This window comes from Rousettus aegyptiacus, unplaced genomic scaffold, assembly GCF_014176215.1.
Source record: "Rousettus aegyptiacus isolate mRouAeg1 unplaced genomic scaffold, mRouAeg1.p scaffold_m13_p_15, whole genome shotgun sequence".
Taxonomy (NCBI): domain Eukaryota; kingdom Metazoa; phylum Chordata; class Mammalia; order Chiroptera; family Pteropodidae; genus Rousettus; species Rousettus aegyptiacus.
In genome coordinates this window covers 59,544,624-59,564,252 of record NW_023416290.1, presented here as the reverse complement: position 1 = coordinate 59,564,252, position 19,629 = coordinate 59,544,624, and the positions used below count along the sequence as shown (strand labels likewise).

The window sequence follows — 19,629 nt, the reverse complement described above, 5'->3', positions numbered from 1 at the left end:
TGCCCAGCCTGGAGCGGCTCCCGAGGGCCCAGGGCCTGCTGTGCTCACTGACCTCCTCATGGCCACCATGGCATCCACCCCCCTGCACCTGTCTACCAGCCCCTGGTGGGCGCCTGGCCTCCTCCTCCCCAACTTCTCCCTACTTCCTGCAACCTGACAGGAAGGGACTGGGGCGTGGGGGTTGAGGTGGGGCCACTGCGGCCACCCCCAGCCGCTGGCAGCCCTCAGCCTCTGAGCCTCGCCCAGGGTGGCGAGGCAGAGACCCCGCCTCACAACACTGAGGTGTGCGGGTGGGGGGTCAGCCGTGGTCCGGCTGTAACTGACACCCCCCTTCCTTTGTCCCCTACCCACCTGTCACTGCAGCCCCTTAGGCCCTCCTGCCCTCCCCCTCCTTCTGTGATGGGGACCCACTGCCCCTTGGGCCCCACGATTGTCTGGGGTCAGGGAGGGCTGGGGGCATCGAGTCGCCTGCAACCGTCCAAGTCCAGTTCAGCCTGCGGGGGCCGGAGCTGTTAACCCCCATTTCATGATGGGGGAGCTGAGGCTCAGAGGGGCTAAGTGACTTACCCAAGGTCATAGTGCGGGGGCCGGGGGACCCACACTGGCGGCCCCGGGCTGACCCCCACTCTGTGCCGCTCCCGCTGCTCATGCCCCCGGGGACAGGCAGTCGGGTGTGAGCAGAGAGCAGGGACCCAGAGGAGCCGTCCGGGCTTCGGGAAGCCAGGGCTGCCCATCGGGGCCCGCGGCAGCCCAGCCGGTGGGCGGCTGAGGGACGGCAGCCGCCTGGCCGCCCGGCGCCAGCGCTCCGCTGACCACGCACTGGCTGGCCGCTTGCCCGCAGGGGCGCGCGGCTTCCTGCTGCCCAGGTCCAGCTGGCCGGCGACACAAGGTCGGTCACCGTTCTGCAGTCCCCTCCTGGCGTCCTTCCTGCGTGGGCCTTGGACACGGAGCAGGGAGCCAGCGCAGGCGGGACCCGGGAGCTTGGGCTCCGGCTGCCCCTCGTGCTGCGTGGCCTCGGGCAAGTCCCCTGCCTCCCCACCTCAGTTTCTTCCCCTGTCAAATGGCAGTGAAGCCTCATGCTCAGCTGAGGGCAGGTGCTGGGCTAGGGTTAACCCAGACACAGGTAGAGACCCCAGTGGAGAGAAGGCTGGGTAGCAGTCTGGGTCACCAGGGGCAGCATGGCCAGACTCAGCCCTCTGGGGGCCCTTGGGTGGCGAAGGTTCAGGTCCCCTGAGGAGGGATGCTGCAAGCTTCTCATCTTGGTGCCTCTGGGCTGAGCAGGGCAGCCCCACAGTTGCCTCCACCTTCAGGAAGCTCTCTGTCCCTCCCACGTCCAGACCACTCAGGGTCAGCCCTGGAGGTGAGATGTGAGGTGTGAAGTGTGAGCCCCAAGGTGTGAGGATGGCGAGGCCATGGCCAGGGTCCCACAGCCCATCCCAGGCCCAGGAGGCCAGCTGCCCAGCCTCGCTGCAGAGAGGACGGTGTGCTCCCAAGCTCACGCAAGCCGGCCTGGCTACGGCGGCCCTCCCTTGCTGCAGGCTGGGACCCAGCACCCTAGTGCCCCAGAGAGGCCTGGGGACTCAGCCCGGTGGAAACTGATCACAGCTGGAAACGGAACCGGAACCGGAACTGGGCCTCATCCTGCGTGAGGCCCGCGGCAGCCCTGCGGCCCCCGTGGTCGCTGGCCCACTCCAATCCCTGTGCGTGAGGCCCGCCCGCTGTGTCTTGCACAGTGGGCAGGAGGTGGCAGTGAGGGTCAGAGCAGGACGGCACTGCCCCCGCGACCCCAGTCACAGCTGCCCCTTGAAAGGCCGCCCGGGCAGCCAGGGGCAGGTCTGGGGGCAGGCGAGGGGGGGCTGGCGGGCTGGGGCAGCAGTGGGGACGGAGGCGGAGGGAGGGTGCTCAGGAGACCGGGGAGAGAGGCCCGGGCGGCCAGCTGGGCTGTGCAGCAAGCATGGAGGGGGACGGCTCTGAGCTGGACGCCGAGGAGGCGGGAGGTGCCCGCGGGAGGGCGGGTAGGCAGCAGGGCAGGGCAGGGCCCAGAGCTCTTTCGGGCAGCTGCACCCCTGGGACCAAGGCTCTGGGGTGAGCCTTCGATGGACGCCTGGGGCCAGGAGACAGCCTGGGGTTCTCACGCAGGTCCCTGGCAGCCCTGGGCGCCACAGAGGGGACCGCGAGGGCCCCCAGAGAGCTATGGTGGGAGGGGAGCAGCAGGGCTGAGGTCACTTCCTGGCACCCTGGCACCTCTAGGACATCTCTGGCTTGAGCTGCCAAAGGCCCTGGCTCTGCTGGCCAGAGGCTGTCCCAGCTACGCGTCTGAGCACCACGTAACCGGCCTGGCTGTGCCTCTGCTGGCTGGGTCACAGGGAAGAACTGGGCAGGAGGCCGAGGCTGTCAGCGCGGACAGCTCCTGCACCTGCCGGCGGCCACTCGCCCCCGCCCCGCCCCCAACAGACCCACAAACCCTCTCCAGCGGCCGAGGCCCCTCCGTGCTTGTAACTACTCGCCCGATGCCCTCCAGCAAGGGGATGAGTGGTTCAGAGGCCCCTCTGAGCCTTCCTACTGCCAAGGCAGGCCCAGGAGGGCAGAGCGCCAGGCAGGCCCGGACGCACCGGTGCCGGGCCCCAGGTCACGCCGCCGTGAGGGGGCCGACCAGCCGAGTCCATCCTGGGCCTGGGCAGTCAGGTCTGAGATGGGGAGGTCCTGATCCCAACTGGCACCAGGGTGGTCTAGAGGGGCAGTGCCTGGTGGGGTCCTAGGGTAAGTGAGGGCAGGGTTCTTAGCACTGCTGGGGGAGGGGCAGGCAGGGAGAGCGGGAGGAAGTGGTGTCTGGGCCGGGAGGGCAGTTAGAGGGGACACGGGGTCACGGAGATGACCAGGCTTCCGGCTTGGACGAGCGGGCACAGGGTGGCGGGAGCCCTCCCTGAGGTGGGGAGAGCCGGCGCGTGTGCATGCGTGTGCGTGAGCACATGTCAGTGTATGTGCCTGTGTGTGCACGTGTGCGTGCGTGTGTGCACGTGTGTGGCATGCTTGCCCAAGGTCACGCGGCAGCAGAAGAGCCGGGCTCAGCGGCTCAGGGATGAGCGGGGCAGTGGCCGGGAGACCACGGCCGGGGAAGGAGGCGCTGCTGGCGGGGACCGTTCTCGGAGAGCCCGGCGGCCAGGCCGGAGCCCCGAGGAGCCACGGGTGGGCCGCGGGGGACGAGGCCCAGGCCGAGCGCAGGCTGGCTCACGCCAGGGGCCCTCTGCACTGGCTCCCGGGCTGGCTCACACCCCTCCGCTCGGCCACACTCAGTGCCCAGACCTCCCCTGGGCACTGAGCCTGCCGGCCAGAGGGGCGGGGCTGGGACAGGTGGCGGGTGCTGACCCCGGTGCTGGGGGCCGTGTGGTCACTGGTCATTTCTCTCCTGCGTTCTCACACCTGTCTCCCCCCACGCCCAAACCACAGGCCGCTGGTGACGGGCCCCCTCCCCCCAGCCTGGGTTGCTGCAGCTTTCCTCGGCTACGGTCCCTCTCGGGCTCCCAGGGACAGCACCAATTAGCCCCCGAGCTCCCTAGGGACCCCGCCCCTCCCGCCACCTCCCCAGGGCCCAGAGTCCCTTGCTGCTAAGACGTTCTTCCTGGTGTGCAGCTCACATTGCTCTGGCCAGCCTCGACCCCGAGCCTGCCACATGGCCTTGCAGCCTGCGGCGTGGCCTGGGGTGGGGGCTGGAGGCCCCCGGAGAAGGGGGGGGTGACAGTGGAGGTGCGGGACCTGAGCGAGCCGGCCATGCCAGGTGAGGGTGAGGAGCTGGAGGTGGCGTCAAGGAGAGAGGGCGACAAAGCCCGCTGTTTACCGCGCATGGACTGTGCCCCAGGCACCGGCCCGACGCCTTTCACGGACCCCCCGCTCGCTAATCTCATGGGCCCACGACGAGGTAGGAGGGGCGTGGACCCCACTTCGAGGCTCTGGGGTCACCGTCGGCCGAGGGACGCTGTGCCCACCTCCCACCCCGTCCCAGGCGTGTCCATGCATGTGCGAGCCGCTGCGCCCCAGCCCCGCAGTCGGGAGCCCTGGTGCCTCGGTTTCCCCACTGAGAGGGCAGGGCTGGGAGCTGCCCCTTGTGCTCCAGCTTCACCTCAGTCCATCCTGCCGACCCTCCTCCCCCCACCAGGCCGGCCTCCGCATCCCCTCCCCACCCGCCCCCGGCTGCCAATGGCGTCCCCAGACACCAGCCACAAAAGACGCTCTGTTGTCCTGCCCGGCCCTCTGAACAGTGCCCGCCTGTGTGTCCTGGGAAAAGGCTGTGCGGGGGGAGGGGCGCGGTGGGCACCCGTGGTACCGAGGATAGCCCAGGGGCGGGCGGGCGGGTGGGGGCTGGGAGAGCAGGCAGGGCGGCTGCCCGGGGACCCCCGGTCCCGGGGCTCTGGCCCATGGCAGCCTGGCCTCCCTGCTCAGGTGCCCCCTGAGCCACACGGATGCCTCCTGGGCCGTGACAGTTTGGGCAGCCTGGTCACCTGGCCGGCAGGGGCAGCTCTGGCAGGGGCCCGTGACACAGGCCCAGGACAGGCCATCTGGGTGACCTTGGGCTCGGGGCCATGAGGAGAGGTCAGGAGAGCGGGGCGGCCTCGGTTCATGGGCAAAGAGCCAGGGGCCTCTGGGAGAGCCACTGCCAGTGCCCCCTGGGTGCCCTACGGGGCATCCTAAGGGACCCCAGGGTCATATTCCACTCATAGCAAAGACGTGGGAGCAGACAGACCAACATCCCCTGGAGCCGGGAGGGGGCGCCGGGGCAGGGCTGGGGCCCCAGAGGCCCACCTTGGCCGCTACACCTGCCAGGCCCAGCCCCATGGCAGGCGTCCCCCCCCCCCCCGCCATCCGCTCCCCCTGCCCCTCCGCACCCCGCCTGGGCACAGGGCCTGGGGGAATCTGGCTGGAAGCCAGGCAGGACCACCCAGGAGGAGACCCCCTGGAGGGGGGCACAGACCCTCACTCGCTGCCCCCACAGAGGGCAAAGTGGTCATCACCTCCATTCACAAGGGAGACAGACAGACCCCAGGTAACCGTGGAGTGAGACACGGTCACCCTTCGCCCCACCCCACTGCCCCAGACGGCCCGGCCCTGGGGTCAAGGGCCAGCTCTCAGCCCCAGGCCTCGTGGTAGCTCCTCTTGCTCAGGACCAAGTCGCCTGCAGGTACTGAAGACACTCAGGCTCCCGGGCCTCTGCTAAGCCACGCCCCCCGGGCTGGCCCCCGCGGCCCCGCCCCCCGCCTGGCGCGCACCCATTCATCCTGCAGGGAGCGGGGCCAGGCAGCTGCCTGAGAAAGCCTCACCTGAACCTACAAGGCCTCCCAAGGATGGAGGTGCCCTCCCCCTGTGCTCCCGCTGCGTCCCGCACTCCGAAGCACGCACACACATGCACTGCACGTGCACTGCACATGCATGCACGCCCATACGTGCACACACATATCTGTAACACGCACATGATACACTTGCATGCACACATGAACGCACGTGTGCACAGACATGCTCTCCTGGAGAAAGCTCCAGGCGGGCACAGTGATGGCTCCTGTCCCGTGGGCTGGGGTCTCCCTCCAGTGTAGGGGGGAACTCTCGTGAGGAGGGGAGGCTCCTGGAATTCTGGGGGACACACGTGATTATCCTGTCCTCCCAGTGTGCCCCTGCTCGGTACCTAGAGTGAGGCCTGTGCCCGAAGACGGGATGTGCTCAGTGCCTGCACAGCTGCTGGCCACAAGTGACGCCCCCGTCCACGCTCCCCACCATGCCAGGGTCTGAGGTCCCCAGGAGGAGAAGCTCATCCAAGGTCACATGCCCAAGGTCACATGTGGAAGGCGGTCAGGAAGGGGCCGGGCTGTGGCCAGGCCCTGCGGCCGTGGTCCCAGGGTCATCCCGGCGGGCCTGGTGGTGGGGACAGCAAGTTCCGGACAGCATATGCTGAGATGAGAACAGGAAGGCCTCACCTGGGCTGGGGTGTGTCCTGGGACCCAGGTCTCCCAGCTCCCAACACCCCCAGGAGCACGCTGGGCCGTGGCAGGACTGACCCTCCCCAGAGGGAGGCAGGGTGGGCGTGCTGCCCAGTGCCGAGGGGAGCCAAGGCCTCTGAGGCCCCAACCTGGGCACCCCGACACCACGGGCTGCCAGCTCCACTCCGTGCTGGACGGCTGAGGCAAGGGGGGTCAACAGAGAACGTGGGGCTGGGGCTCAGGGCCACAAGCAACAGCACCCCTGAGGCCCGGGAGGGGACGGGGACCCCACCGGGAAACCCAGGCCAGGCCCGTGTGGCCCAGCGCGGGGCGGGCGGCACTGTGGGCCGTGTGCACGTCATGCGGTGCATGGCAACGTGCGTGTCCCCGGACGAGTGTGTCTGTGGCGGGGGTGGGGAGCGAGTGCTGATGCATATGCGAGTGGTCAGCGTGCGTGTGTGCAAGTGTGCGTCGTGGAAGGGAAGGCGTGGCCCGTGGCGCGGGCCGGGGACAGGGCGGGGCTGGGCCAGGCACAGGGCGGTGCCGGGGGGGGGCGCGCTCCCTCTCACCGACTCCTGCTGCTTTCCACCACTCGCCTGCGGCGCCTTGCTTTCCTTCACGGGGTTCGTGCGCTGTGCTGTGCACCCGTTCACGTGCCACACTGGGGGGGGGTCAGGGCTGCTCTGTCGAGGTGAATGCAGTGTGGGCACAGTCCAGGTGTGTGTGTGTGGGGCGCGCATTCTGCCTCCTGCGATCCCGCTGCCCCAGGAGCGGCCACCGTCTCTCTAGCAGGTCCACCAGGCTGAACCAGCACCCTGTGTAGGACCCTCCCGTGGCCCCTCAGGACAGAGCCAGAGGCCTACAGGGCTCTGCGGTCCGGCCCGCTCCCTCCGAAGCCCGGGGCTGCCAGTCACCTCTCCAGCTCCTGTCTGCTCCACGCACCTGCACTCCGTGGCCACAGGCCTTGAAACGCCCGTCCCTCCACAGAGAACCTTCCGTCCCTCCACCTCGCCCACCCATCCACCCACGCCTCTGAGGGGCCTGGTGTAGCTGCAGCTTCCTTGCTGCAGCCTCCTGGGAGCCCCGCCTGTGGACACCTGCAGGCCCGGAGCCCATTCACGGAGCTGGTCAGGGCCTCTCTCCTGCCACAGCGCCACCAGCCCTGAGGGGACCACACCCACAGCCTGGCATGCGGAGCGCCCCAGCGAGAGTGTGTACCCATGGGCACCCGCTCACTCAGCGCTGTGCACGCGGCCCGGGGCCTCTTCCGCCAGGGAGGACGGCCCTGCTCCACGCGCAGCTGCAACCGGGAGGCCGAGGCCAGAGGGGTCCACAGGACAGTAAGAGTAGGCTTGCAGGTGAGATGGGGATAAGAGCCCCTCCAGGCTGGGGGGTCTTTCTTCATGGCGGGGAGTTACAGCTTTGTTCCCAGGGGTCCATCTCCTGCACACAACACAGCCCGGACACAGGACCTGCCCACAGAACGCCGCCTCCACAAGGCCTGCACCTCGCCACGCACACGCATGGCAGTTTGCGCGCCTGCACACACATGCCCGCGGCCTGTGGCCCGACACGCACGTGCGTGCCTGGCTCACCTGCACACACGCAGGCATGTACACAAACACGCTCGCTCACGCCTGTGCACGTGCACGGGGCCAGGAGAGTTTGGGGAGAGGCGGGTGACCAGGGCTCACGCCGAGCCGCGAGTGACCGGCCGTGGCTGCGGAGCGGAGGGACCCGCGAGCGGGGCTGCCCAGGATGGGGCGGGCGCCACCGGCCGCGGAGGAGACGGAAGGGGCGGGCAGGGCGGCGGGCGGGCGCGGGCGCCCTCTCCCGGCCTTCCGAGGCAGCGCGCCGCCCTCCGCCCTCCGCCACCGCAGCCCCGCGCCAGCCGCCGCGGCCCGAGCCGGAGGCGTCCCCAGGGGGCGGGCTCGGGGCCCCCAGGACCCGCTCCGGTAGGCGGGACCGGGCCGGCCGGCCAGGGGGCGAAGGCGCCACGAGAGGCTGCCCGCAACCCAGGCCGCTCCCCGGCTCTACCGAGGCCGCCTCCTGCTCGGCCCCGCGGCCGCGGGTCCGCAGGCGCCGAGCTGCCTCGGGACCTCGCTGGCCGGGATGCCGCAGCTCCGGCACGATGCAGGCCCAGCGCGTTGATCCCGGGACGAGGGCCTGAGCCTGAAGGACTCCAAGAGCATAACCCTCGCCCCCATTTCACGGACGCGACCACCGAGGCCCGCGAGGGGCTGGAGTCTGCGGACGAGGGAAGAGACTGGGAGGGCTCGGCAACTTGGCGGCGTCCCCACCGCGGCCCGAGGGCCGGGGGAGTGCGGCGTGATGCTCAGGGCGACGATGCGTCTTTCCTGCCCCCGCGCGGGAGCGCGGCGGGAACAAGCGCCCTTCTCCGGGATCGGAGGCGGCAAACTCCCCGCTCAAGCCCCGCGCGCCGCGCCGGCCCGCGGAGCCGCGCGCCGCCCTGGCGCATTCCCGCGCTCCTCCGGGCTCGGCCGCAGCCGCCCGGGCTCCGGGGCTCCCGGGCCTGCCCCTGCCCCCAGATGCAGGCGCAACAAGTCTGAAAGCAGCGCGGAGGAGCAGCGGTGGACCCGGGCGGGAGGGCGCAGGGCCCTGCGCGGGGCGCTCGGGGATCCCCGAACGGCGCAACATCCGCCTCCGGGGAGCCGGGGCGGGCGACCCACACCAGCTCCCAAGGCTCTGGCTTGGCGCGGGCGGGGACGCGCCCAGGAGCCCCCGCCCCCTCCTTCGCTGGCTTGACCTTGCTCGGGTACTCAAAGCCGGGCCGGCGGCACCCGGGCGTCCGGGCGCGGAGTTCCGCTGCCGCCTGCGGTCGGGAGGGGGCGGCTCCCTCCCTCCGCTCCCCTCGGCGCCTCCTCCGTTGCGGGGGTCGCATAGGAATGAGAAAGCTTCAGGGCCCTAGAAGACTCTATGGCCGCCTCCCAGACCCCACACACCGTATATCACCGCCAAGATGTGAAAAAGGACCCCCGCTTCACGTCCCCCCACCCCACGCATCCGCCCGCGCGGCCGCTGCCCGTCCCCCGCAGACGCTCTTGCGCGGAGGGGGCGTGTGTCTGTCTGCGGGGAAGGGCGCCGAGGGTCTCTTGGGTCCCAAAGGTGGGGTGGGAGCACAGACCTCCCAGCCCCCTCCCTAACACGTTTGTCAAGCGCCTTCTGGGGGTGGGGCGGGGGTGCCCGCCCCCAGCCCCCCGCACACGCCGTTGCGCCTTTCGCCTCGTCGGGAGTTGCGGCTAAGGAACCTTCGCCTCAGACCCGGCGGAAAGGAGACGCGATGGGAGCGCGCGGAGGGAAAGGGCGCCGTGGCGGGGTGGGTTCGGGCTCGTCCGGCCCCGGCCCGCGTCCCTGCGTTCCAGGAAACTTGGAAGCCCAAAATAAAAGTGAGGAGGGACAGGTGCCCAGAGCCCGGGGCCTGGGTGCCAGGCTGGGCGCTCTCTCTGGGCCGCCAGGGAGGTGACCCAGCAGGGGCCGACGCGGCCCCGCGCAGGAACCCGAGCTCAGAACCGCAGCCTCGGACGAGCGATTTTCAGGTCTTCCGCCCCCTCCTGAAGCAAAGCACAGGCCCGCTCTGCCCTGCCCGGGGCGCCTGGCCGAGCCAGAGCCCCCGGCTCCTCGGGAGGCGGCGGGGCCATGCCCGTTCCTCGAGGCTGCTCGGCGCCGCTCTGAGCGAGCGCAGTGGCCGCGAAGGGCCGGCAGCCTCTGCCCGCTGACGGGGACCGAGAAGCGCCCGGCGCCTGGGCTCGCTGCTTCGCACGGAGAGGGCGCAGGGCCGACCCAAAGTTCGAAGCGGCTTATCCGCGCGGCCTGCCCGACCGAGTAGAAAAGAAGATGAGAAGGAAACAGCTAAGGCGTTTGTGTGCGTGTGTGTGCGTGTATGTGTGTGTGGGGGGCGCTAGGGTAGCCCTTCCCCCGATTTTGGGGGAAGAAAGCCTCTGAGAAGTCTTCGGCTGCCAATTCTGGGTCTATGGGTGCGGAACGCCTGGGGGAGGCCGGGGTCTCTCATGCCCACCCCCGGGCTCTATGCCTGGCGGAAGGACATTTCTGGTCCCAAAATGTCTAGGGGAGCTCTGGGTGTGATTGGGTGAAAGGGACACCCTGGGTGTCCCTCCTCAGCCTACCTGGGTCTAAATGTGGCTGTGTGTGTGTGGGGGTGTCACATCTCGGGCTGTCAAAGACCCCTGCCAGCGTCTGTGTGTCGGGCACACCACGGGAACACCTTCCCCAGCCTGCCCTGCCCGGGGCCGTGCACGTGATGGGAGGGGGCGCCTTCGCCAGCCCGGCTTGGCCAGGCTGCGTGCGTGTGTATCTGGGGGAGGTGAGCCGCGCGAGGGGCCTCTCCCACGGGCAGGTCGCCCCCTCCTCGGCCTGCCCGGCGCGGGCACGCGGAGACCTGCCGGATTCCGCCGGGGGTGAGGGGGTCCAAACTCCCGAGCTCCGAGCGCAAACCTCGGAGCCGCGAAGCCCCAAACGGCGAAGTTCGGAAGTCCGGGCGCCCGCTCCTCCCCCGGCCCCCCACCCTCGCTGCGCGCCCTCTCGTCGCTCCCCCAGCCCCCAGCCTGAGCCTTCCTTACCTTCCCCAGCAGCGGCGGCCCCGCCGGTGGAGACTTGATCCGGCGAGTTGCAAATCCCCAGGAGCGCCCAGCGTCGCCGGCGTCCGAGCCCGGCGCCCGACCGGAGTGGGGGGGGGGGCTCCTCCTGCCTCCGCCGCCCCCGGCCCGCTCCAGGCCTAGCCGGACGCCCCCCGGGGCGCCCCTGCGGGCGCACGCAGGTCCCCTCCCCTCCCCCCCGCCTGCCGGAGCCCCCTGCGCGCCGGGGAGGTCCGGATGCCGGGGCTGCGGGCGACGCGGGGCGCGCGGGCCCGGGCCCGGCCAGGACGCGGCGCGGCCGCCTGTGCTCCCGGCTCGCCGGCTCCGCGCTCGCTCCGCCGGGGCCGCCGCCAACGCCGCGCCCGTCGCCGCCTGCGCCCGCCGCTCCCTCTCCGGCCGCCGCCGCCGCCGCGCCGCCCCTCTCGCCTGCCCGCTCTTCTCGCCTTTTTTCCCCTTCCTGAGGGGGGGGCGAGCCGAGCCGAGCCGGGGGCGGGGCGGCGCAGGGAGGAGGAGGAGGAGGCCGCGGACCGCGAGCAGGAGGAGGAGAGAGGCAGGCTGCTTCCCCCGCCGGGCTGCCGGCGCTCCCCAATCTCTCGCTCTCTGAAACTGGATCCCGATTCGGGAGCCAGAGACCGCATTACGGATTACATCAGGCTTTATACAGCTTCCAGATCACACATTAGAGGGGAGCGCGAGCGGGGGACGGGGTGTGGGGGAGGGGAGCGAGATAACGGGGGGGGGGGGGCGGGTAAAACGCACACACGCGAGCACGCCGAGGAGAGCCGGGCTCCTGCCCCAGGAATCAGGGGAGCCAGGAGTTGGGGCTCTGCTCTCTGCCTCTCCCAGGAGCCAAGGAGAGGCTGCCGGCTGGCCGGATGATGGATGGACGGACGGACGGAGGGGTGGGTGGGCGGGTGGGTGGACGGACAGACAGCAGAGGAAGGAGGGAAGTTATGGGGGGGTGTGCATGGGCGGCATAGGTGCATGGGGGGTTGGGATGAGGTCAGTGGGAACGCATGGAGGAGGTGTCCTGGAGGGTGGATGGACGGACAGGCGCCTGGACAGAGGGGTGGAGTGTCGGATGGAGGGTAGAGGGTGGGAGGGTGGATGGGGGAAGAGGCAGTGAGGAAGGACAGGGCAGATAAGTGGTTGGGGGGCTGAAGACGCGGGGGGGGGAGGGGCGGGGGGGCTGGGCAGATGGCAGGGTGGTGCACGGATAGGTGGGTGAGCCTGTGGGCAGATTGGACAGAAGCTGGATGGGTGATGGGCACATGAATCCGAGGCACACACTGCCAGCCCCACCCGAGGGCCAGAGGTTCGTGGGGGCGGGGAGGGCCAGCCCCAGCTGCCCATGCTGGATCTGTCCAGTCTTCCCTCAGGGAGACTCCTGGGAGATGCTGAGGAGGGAGCTCGGAGCGGAGCCAACAGGAGCGGGGCTGGAAGTGAGGCCTGCGCTCGGCCGTCCCCTCCTCGTGCTCGTCCTCCACCTGTCCTCTCTGCCTTGGTGACAGAGGGGACACTCCAGTCCCAAATTTGGATCTTGTCTTCCGTAAGCTGGTAGAGACGGCCCCTTTAGCCGCTTCTCCCATCTTAAAGCATCGATAGTCCCTCTTCTTCCGGGAGTTTTGGCCGGAGAGCCAGCTACGGGGGCCTCTCGGGAAAGAAACCCAGAATCTTGGAGGAACGGCCTCGGGGCAGTCCCTTCAGGGTCCTTCTCTGCTGGGATGCGTCTGCCTCCCACCCTTTTGCTACTTTTTCGTAACTTGTGGTCCACTCTGAATGTAAGAGCCTCTTTGCCTCTGCCCGAACACCCAGCTCTTCACACACTTATCATCTTAGCGGGCCACTAATGCCCCCGCCGCCCAAGTCCAACACCTGGTCCAGCTGTCAGCTGGTCTCAGACTCGGCAGGAGCACCCCGCTGTCACCATCAAACGTCAATTCGCCATGATCGTCACCATTCCCAACACGAATGTCGGCACCCGACACACGCACTGTTCCCCCCGTGACCGTCACTGTAACCAGCCAGTGCTGCTCCGTCATCCGTCACGGTCAGAGCTCCCATCCCCCCACATCAGCCGCCCTCTGGGGGGAGGGCAGCTAGCACCCAGGCATCGGGGGCATCTCATCAGGTGGAGCTATGTCCCAACCAGACTCCCCTGAAAGCCAGCTTATGGCCTAAACCTCTAGGGGTGTCCTGAGGGGCTGGTCAGAAGGGCCGTAGACCATGAGGCAGCTGGGGGGGGCATGGGAGACCCCCTTCCTAATCTGACCTCCTTGGCAGCCCTTTCCTTCCCCACCGGCCTGGGAAAGGGCCTCCTCCAAGTTTGGAGGAGCAGATGGAGGTGGCACCCCGGGCTGCCTCTGAGGACGCGGGGCTGTGCCCACCTGCCCTTCCTGCGCCCAGGTCCTCCCCACCGCTGCCCTTGCTGTCTGCTCTGTTCGCTGCACCGGCAGCCCGTGGCCACCAGGGGGCCTCTGATATTAGGCCACGAGGCAGCGCGAGCGTGCTGGCAGCTCTGAGTCAGGATTTCAGCGGCTGCCTGGCCACCAGCCCTCGTCCCTGCTGTGGGGGAGGGTACAGCCACCCCTGCCCCCTCCGCTTGGGACCAGGCAGGGCTGCAGCCCCTCTAAGCAGGCCACCCAGGGCAACCTGGTGTCCCCCACACCTGGAGCATCTCAGCAGGGCCATGCCTCCCCTCCCTTCCCACGGGAGACTCCTTGCTTCCCGCCAGGACTTGCCACTTTTAGAAAATTGTCCCCTTGCCCCAGTTCCTGAACCAGAACGCCCTCAAAAAAAGGACGAGAGGACCCCCCCTCGCTCCCCGCTCCCATTGCTCTCCCTTGGGAGAAAGAAGAGTCGGCGAGGCCCCCGCTCAGTTGAGGGGACTTCAGCTCATGACCCCCCGCCCACTCCCAGCTGAAGTCCGGGAACCAGAGGGCCACGCTCACGGGCTGCGGCCTCGGCTTTCCTGCTGGGGGCGAGTGTGTTGGCGGGAAGGTTCGGAAGGCTCCTCACGGCCCAGACGCCGCGGGAGTCGGGGCCCCACGCCCACGGCCCCTCTTCCTGAGACCAGCTGGCGCTCCCGTCGGGGCCCCCCCGACGGCGCTCGCGTCGGAGCCCTGGCCATCACCGCTGTCCCTCTTCCCACCCGGACGCGGCTCAACACTGGGAGTGGACGCTGACCGTCCCCTGCCGGCCAACCCCGCCCGGCGGGACGCCAGGTCCCAGGACCTCCTCACTCGGCCCCAGAAGCAGCATGGCCCTTGGCACCTTAAAAGCCCTGTTCATGGCCACACACGGATCCCCAACCACAGCTGCCTACTCAGCCATGACCCCTAGCTGACTTTGAACTCATCGATCGCTGACCCTGCTCACACTCTGAGCCCCGATGCCGCGGCGTTCTGCGCATCCGGCTCTTAGTCCCGCGGCTGTGTAGACTCTAAGGCATCCCAAAGGGCTGGTCCAGGAGGACCCCAGGGTGGAGCAGCGGGAAGTGTCCCTCCAAGTTCTGTCTGTTCCCAACCAGTCCTCGTAGGGCCAGCTCCCCGGGGAGAAGGGAGAGCTCGGAGACGGGAGGTGATTAGAGGTCACGTGGGGAGCCAGGTGGCTGCAGGCCAAGACCCCGAAGCCCTGGTTCACAGTCTCCCCACCCGGCCTCCAGGACGGAGGTGGAGTGGGGGGGTCCTCAGCGTCCTGCAACCCCCTCCAACCGCTCAGCGACCTTTGCAAGCCCGGGCCGGAGGGCTGAGGGGTGCGTGCCACCTGCCACAATTCGTGTCCCAGTCAGGGCACAGAGCTGCCACTGCTGGCCCTCGGTGGCAGGGAGGCCTGGCCCGCGGTGGCTCTGCCCTCGGACACCGCTGTTCCCCCCACCCCCTTATCCTCGCTCCCTCCAGGCTGTGAAAATCGAAGCAAAGGCCTCCTGCCCGCTCCTCCGCTTAAGCGCAGGTCCTGAGGGACAGGGCTGGGAAGGGCCCCTCGGCCCGGGCTCCTGCCGGTCCCTTCTTGCCCCCTCTGTGGAAGACCCCGGAGGACGCTGGGTCTGCCTGCCGCAGAAGTCCTGGGGCGACGCCTCACCTTCCAGATTGAGGGGGTCACGTTGGGGACAGCAGGCCTGGAAGGACTGGGGTCGCTTCAACCAGGAGGCCGCTCGCTTCTGTGGATGGCGTTGCAGCCTGTGGGGGGCGCCCCGGAGCGTGCTTCCTGAGAGTTGGCAGACGCGGCAGAGGCGAGCGGGGAGAGCTGGGGTGTAGGGTGGCGGTGGGGGCGGGGACATGGCCAGTCCTGTCTTGGACTCTGCGAGTCCATGGCGGCTGTGGCGGTGTCTGCCTCGGGGGGGCCGGACTGCGTTCCTTCCCTGTGCCCTGTGGTAGGAAAGGCTGAACGACGTGAAGGCGCAGGTCCCATCGGGTGGGACCCCGGGCGGGCCGTGGGAGGAAGAGGGGACTCGGGACCCCATGGCGCTGACCAGAGCGCGCGGCCGGCCGCGAGCGGCGCGTAGGGGACCTGCACCCACGCGAACTCACAGCTCTTCGGGGAGACCCGGGCGGGCGGCCCTGGTGGGCGCTCCTGACGCCCTCCCCGCAGAGGAAACGCAGGGCAGGGAGAGGCGAGGGGGCGTGGCCGGCGCTGCGGGCGGGGCTCCCAGGGCCCCACAGCTGGTGGAGCCTGACGTGCAGTCGCCTGGGCCGCCACGGCAGCTGTGCTGACCGAGCTGACTTCGCTCGCTGCCTGCGTCTGCCCTCGCGGTGGCTGCCACGGGCTGCAAGGCAGGGTCATTCCAAAGCTGGACGAACGGGCTCCGAGAGGCGATGGGACTCGCCCGAGGTCACATGGCCAGGGGCGAGGAGCGACGCCCAAGTCTTGGCTCTGACCAGGGATGGACCCTGAGTCGCAGACTTGCCCTTCGAAGGGGTCTTCGCGATTGACGGAGCGGGAGGGGAGAGGGGACTGTGATGTGTAGGGTTTCGGCCTCGGGCCAGGAGCTGCACTGGACGCTTCCAGAGTACTGTTTCCGGTCCTCACAGCATCCTGACTGAGCCTTGGTCCCGGCCGCACGCTGGCCCAGATCCCTGATCACAGACTGAGTCCTGACCCTCGTCACACACCTGGGCATCAACTGCACTCATTCGACCAGTTTCCAGCAAGCCCCTTTGATGGGCCTGGCCTCCCGCCCACACTAGGCCATGACCCCCACCCCCACTGCCCTGGTTTCTAAAGCAGAGGCTGTGTGGACGTCAGGGCCCATGCAAACAGCTGCCCAGCGTCCCGCCAAGGCCCTCCCTCTGGGCTTAGCAGGATGCCAAGCAAGCTCGGAGAGCTTTCAGTGGAGGGAGATTAAGCATTTAATAAACAGCACAGTGAAAATCAATATAGACAATCTGAGCGATCAGGGAGCTACCAGGAGCGGAGGTTCAAGGTGGCCTCGTGGCCCTGCCACACTCCACAAAGTGGTTCCAAGTGGCATAGATGCTTAGGTGGCCCCCTTGCCCTCCCAGGCTCAGGCCAGGCTCTCCCCACCCACCGGAGCCCTGCCCAGGCCCCCCACTAAGTGGCTGCCTCTGAGCACGCAGCACGCTGGCTTCAGAGAGGCCCCGGGGTCGCAGGGACCTGAGACGTTGCCCGGGTCTCCGGCGAGCCTCCCCCACACCCCAGGCCCTGACATCCCATCCGCACGCCTCACCAGGCGGCCTCACTGTCTCCAGCTACCACTGGGTGGGGGGCCTGGTCTGGGAACCCCAGGACACAGCCCGGCCGGGTGGCAGGTGGCCAGACACACGTAGAGGGCAGTAGACTCGTCACTAGACACATCGCCTCCACATGGGGGTTTCTCAAAGGGTGGTCTTGGGTCCACGGATATCTACAGGGGTGACGTTCTGGGGGGGGCAGGGGTCCTCACAGCCCGGAGGTCTGAGCTCCAGCTTGGCATAGGCCGCCTTTCGCCCAGCACCTAAGGGGAGGAGATGGTGGTGGTGGTGGTGGTGACGGCGGTAACAATGGTGATGTTGGTGGCGTTAAAGAGAATGGGTCTGCCTGGCTTGGATGACTGCGGGATCTAAAAACAAGAATCCGCGTGGCTTTTCCCTGTGGCAGGCTGGTTTAATGTACGTCCTTCTAGAGTGGTCCGTCTGCCACCCCTCCTCCCGCCTGGAGCCCTGTCTCTGGCGGAGAGATGCTCCCGTCAGTGCGTTCCCGCGTCTCGTTCTCCAGGCGGCCCTGGGCTGGCTGTGCCGTCCGCCGCCCGGCTCTCAGGGCGTGGCCTGGGGCATCCGAATCTCTGCAGCTGCTGTGGCCACCGCCTCAGGGCTGGCGCTGGGGCTGCCGCGCTCCGCACTGTGTGATGAGCGGACGCTCAAACGCGTCCAGATGCGGAGACACTGTAAGGTGCGGGAAGCACTCCTTAGACCCCGACGAGCCTCGGTCACTCACGCCGCAGCCCTCGTCCCCGGCCCGGCCAGGCCGGCGTCTGCTCTGCCGCCTCCGCCCTCGCTCTAGAGCTGGCTCTGCAGGGCCTTGGGCCCCAGCTGCCGCTCTGTAAACCCCACAACCATGCAGACACCGAACCCTCTGCATAAACGCAAGCACGCATCCTCACTCATCACACGCCCTGTCACGCAGGGCCCAGATCGCTCGGCCGGGCAGAGTGGGGCCAGCCTAGGGGGCTGTTCTCCTGAACCCGGGATCCTGTTCTTCCTGCAGTGCCCCATGTGGCCTTGAATGCCACCCCCGAGCCTCCGCAGGGACCCCTGATGGGTGTCCCCCAGCCCAAGTGTGACCATTCCCTGGGAGGAAGCTGTGGCTGCACAAGGATCCTTGCTGAGAATCAACCAGCTAGAGTCTTCTCTGGGAGCTGGCGGCGGCCAGAGCCGTAGGGCGTGGGAAGGCGGGGCCCATGCTCCCTGGGCGGCTTGGGGGTGGGTTCTCTAAACTCTTGCGAGGGGCTTAGACACGGAGACGGTGCATCAGGGACTGGGCCGGTCCTTCATGCCGTCTTCTGTGCGTGACCCCATTCCCCGAGCTTCCATTTCCCCGGGTGTCACCTACACGAAATGCGCCGTCACGCAGACGGCGCTGAGCGGCGGTGGGCGCGCCGTCTGCATGGCGAGCTGCGCAGACGCCTCTCGGGCGCGTGCCCGGGCGCGGAGGCGCGGGTCTCCGGGCACGCGCAGCTCGAGCCTGCGGTCCACGTACGTGGCCGCTCCTCCTGGGCGCACGCGCGCGGCGCCCGCCGTCGGCACCCTTGTCGCTGCAGCTGGTCCAGCTAGGGGTGTCTCATTCCGGTTTCCATTTGCCTTTCCTTGTTCCTCAGATATTCCCACTGGCCTTAGAGGCCAAGAAAGGAGGAGACAAGAGACAGCGAAGCTGAGGTGGGTCAGCGGACAGGGCCCGGAGGCCTGCGGACCCACGGCCAGGGGCCCAGGAAGGGCAGGAAGGATGTGCAGACGGCCCCTGGGGCTTGGTGGGCAGGGGAGCGAGCGGAGAAGCAGGCCCAGGTCCGGTGTGAGGATGGCGCTGCGGCTGGGGGCCGTGGTCTCCGGGGAGGTGACGACGACCTCTGAGTGGAGCAGCAGGAGGCGGGTGGACCGGGCCTAACGAAGGGGCGGAGGGCTGGAAACATACCCCTCGCCGACCAGGAAGGCGACTGCTACCTGCCTGGGGGCCCCACCTCCCTACCTGGGGGCAGGCCCTCGGCCCTCTGCCGCACCGGAGGCTGCAGAGAGGAGGGCGGGTGAGGCTGGAGGCTGCCGCCGACCATCTCTGTCCCAGGGGCCGTGGCGCTTCCCGTGGGGCTCCACGGCGGTGTCCCGTGGCCTTTCCGGGAAGTGCGCTTCTTGGGGTCAGGGTCCCGCCCACTGTCCTGGGCCTGCCCCCGGGGTGCACGGCCCCTGAGCCCCTCCCCACGCAGCCCGCTGCAGGGTGGGCAGGAGGCCCATGCGCCTGGTGGCCCAGAAAGTGACTCAGATGGAGGCGCCGGGGAGCGGCAGAGCGCTGCCTGCCGGATTAAATTAGGCGCCTCAAAATTAAAAATACATATTTATTTTAACCGGTCGGGGTGTTCGGAGGGAGATGAAAGGGAGGGGAGATAAAATATTACAAATTAGATAATTAAGGCAGCAGAGAGGCGCGCATGCCGAGTGGGGCCGGGGGCGGGGCGGGGGGGGCGCATTGTGAATTCCTGCGCGGTGCCAATTTACAGGGAGAAACAGGAGTTAGACGCAAAGAGGGAAAAAATAAACAGGCAACAGAAACCAACCCAGCCAGCCTCGAAGGTTCCATCAGCAGCGTTTCTCCCCGGAGTTGGTGGAGGACACAGCTTGGGGCCTGGGGCGGTGGGGCCTGCACCGGCCGGAGTGCAGGACGAGGGCGCGGGACCCGGCTGGCCGCGCACAGGGCGAGGCCCGGAGACCGGTGCTTCCACGCGGCGCTGGCTGGGAGTGGAGGCGCCGGCCCCCGGGCTGCTGCTGGGGGCAGCTGGGGAGGGCGGCTGGCTGGAGAGAGCCACTGCTGCCCGGTGACCTTCTCCGGTGCCATGACGTGTGGCATGATGGGAATCAGGACATCGGTGGTGGCGCCGGGGCTGGGGGCTCGTCGCCTGGGCCCGGGGAGGATGCGGAGACGTTGGGAAGGTGGTGACTGAGGTGCTGATGGTGGCGGTGGCTGGTTGTGAGGAAGGGGTGGCTCTAGGGGATGGGGTGATGCTTGTGTCGGGCAGGCGATGGGAGACGCCCCCTCCGCTGGGCCACGCAGGCGCAGATCCCAGCTCTGATCCCTGCAGGTCGCCGGGCCTGGGGCCAAGCCCTTTCCGTCTGTGCTCCTGCTCCCCAGAGTCACCTTTATGCAGTCGGAGTGCTCCCCCGGGCCTGGGGGTGGGGGGACTTGGCAGGTGCGGCCGGGTGGCTGGCGGAGTTGCGGGACAGAGGGCAGCAGAGGTCCCCGAGTGGAAAAGACCCCTTCCGGGGCCGGGCGGCGCTGGGCCTCGTGGGAAGGGGCCGCACCGTCATCCCAGAGCTCGGCTTCCTGGGCCGGGCGTGGGGGAGGGGGCCGGGCAC

General features: G+C 68.8%; 1 protein-coding gene across 3 annotated transcripts in view; it reads right to left on the bottom strand.

Annotated features, from left to right (window-relative positions):
• The window catches only part of ADGRB1 (adhesion G protein-coupled receptor B1), a 62,821-nt gene extending 52,134 nt beyond the window's left edge, over positions 1-10,687 (bottom strand). For 2 of the 3 annotated variants that reach the window (XM_036233104.1, XM_036233106.1), the window contains exon 1: positions 10,562-10,687. The gene's annotated coding sequence lies outside the window, so the exon portion shown is untranslated. Of the gene's footprint in view, positions 1-567; positions 719-10,561 lie in introns of those variants that run through there. The other variant, XM_036233105.1, reaches the window with a different exon arrangement.
• Positions 10,688-19,629: the final 8,942 nt, after the last annotated feature.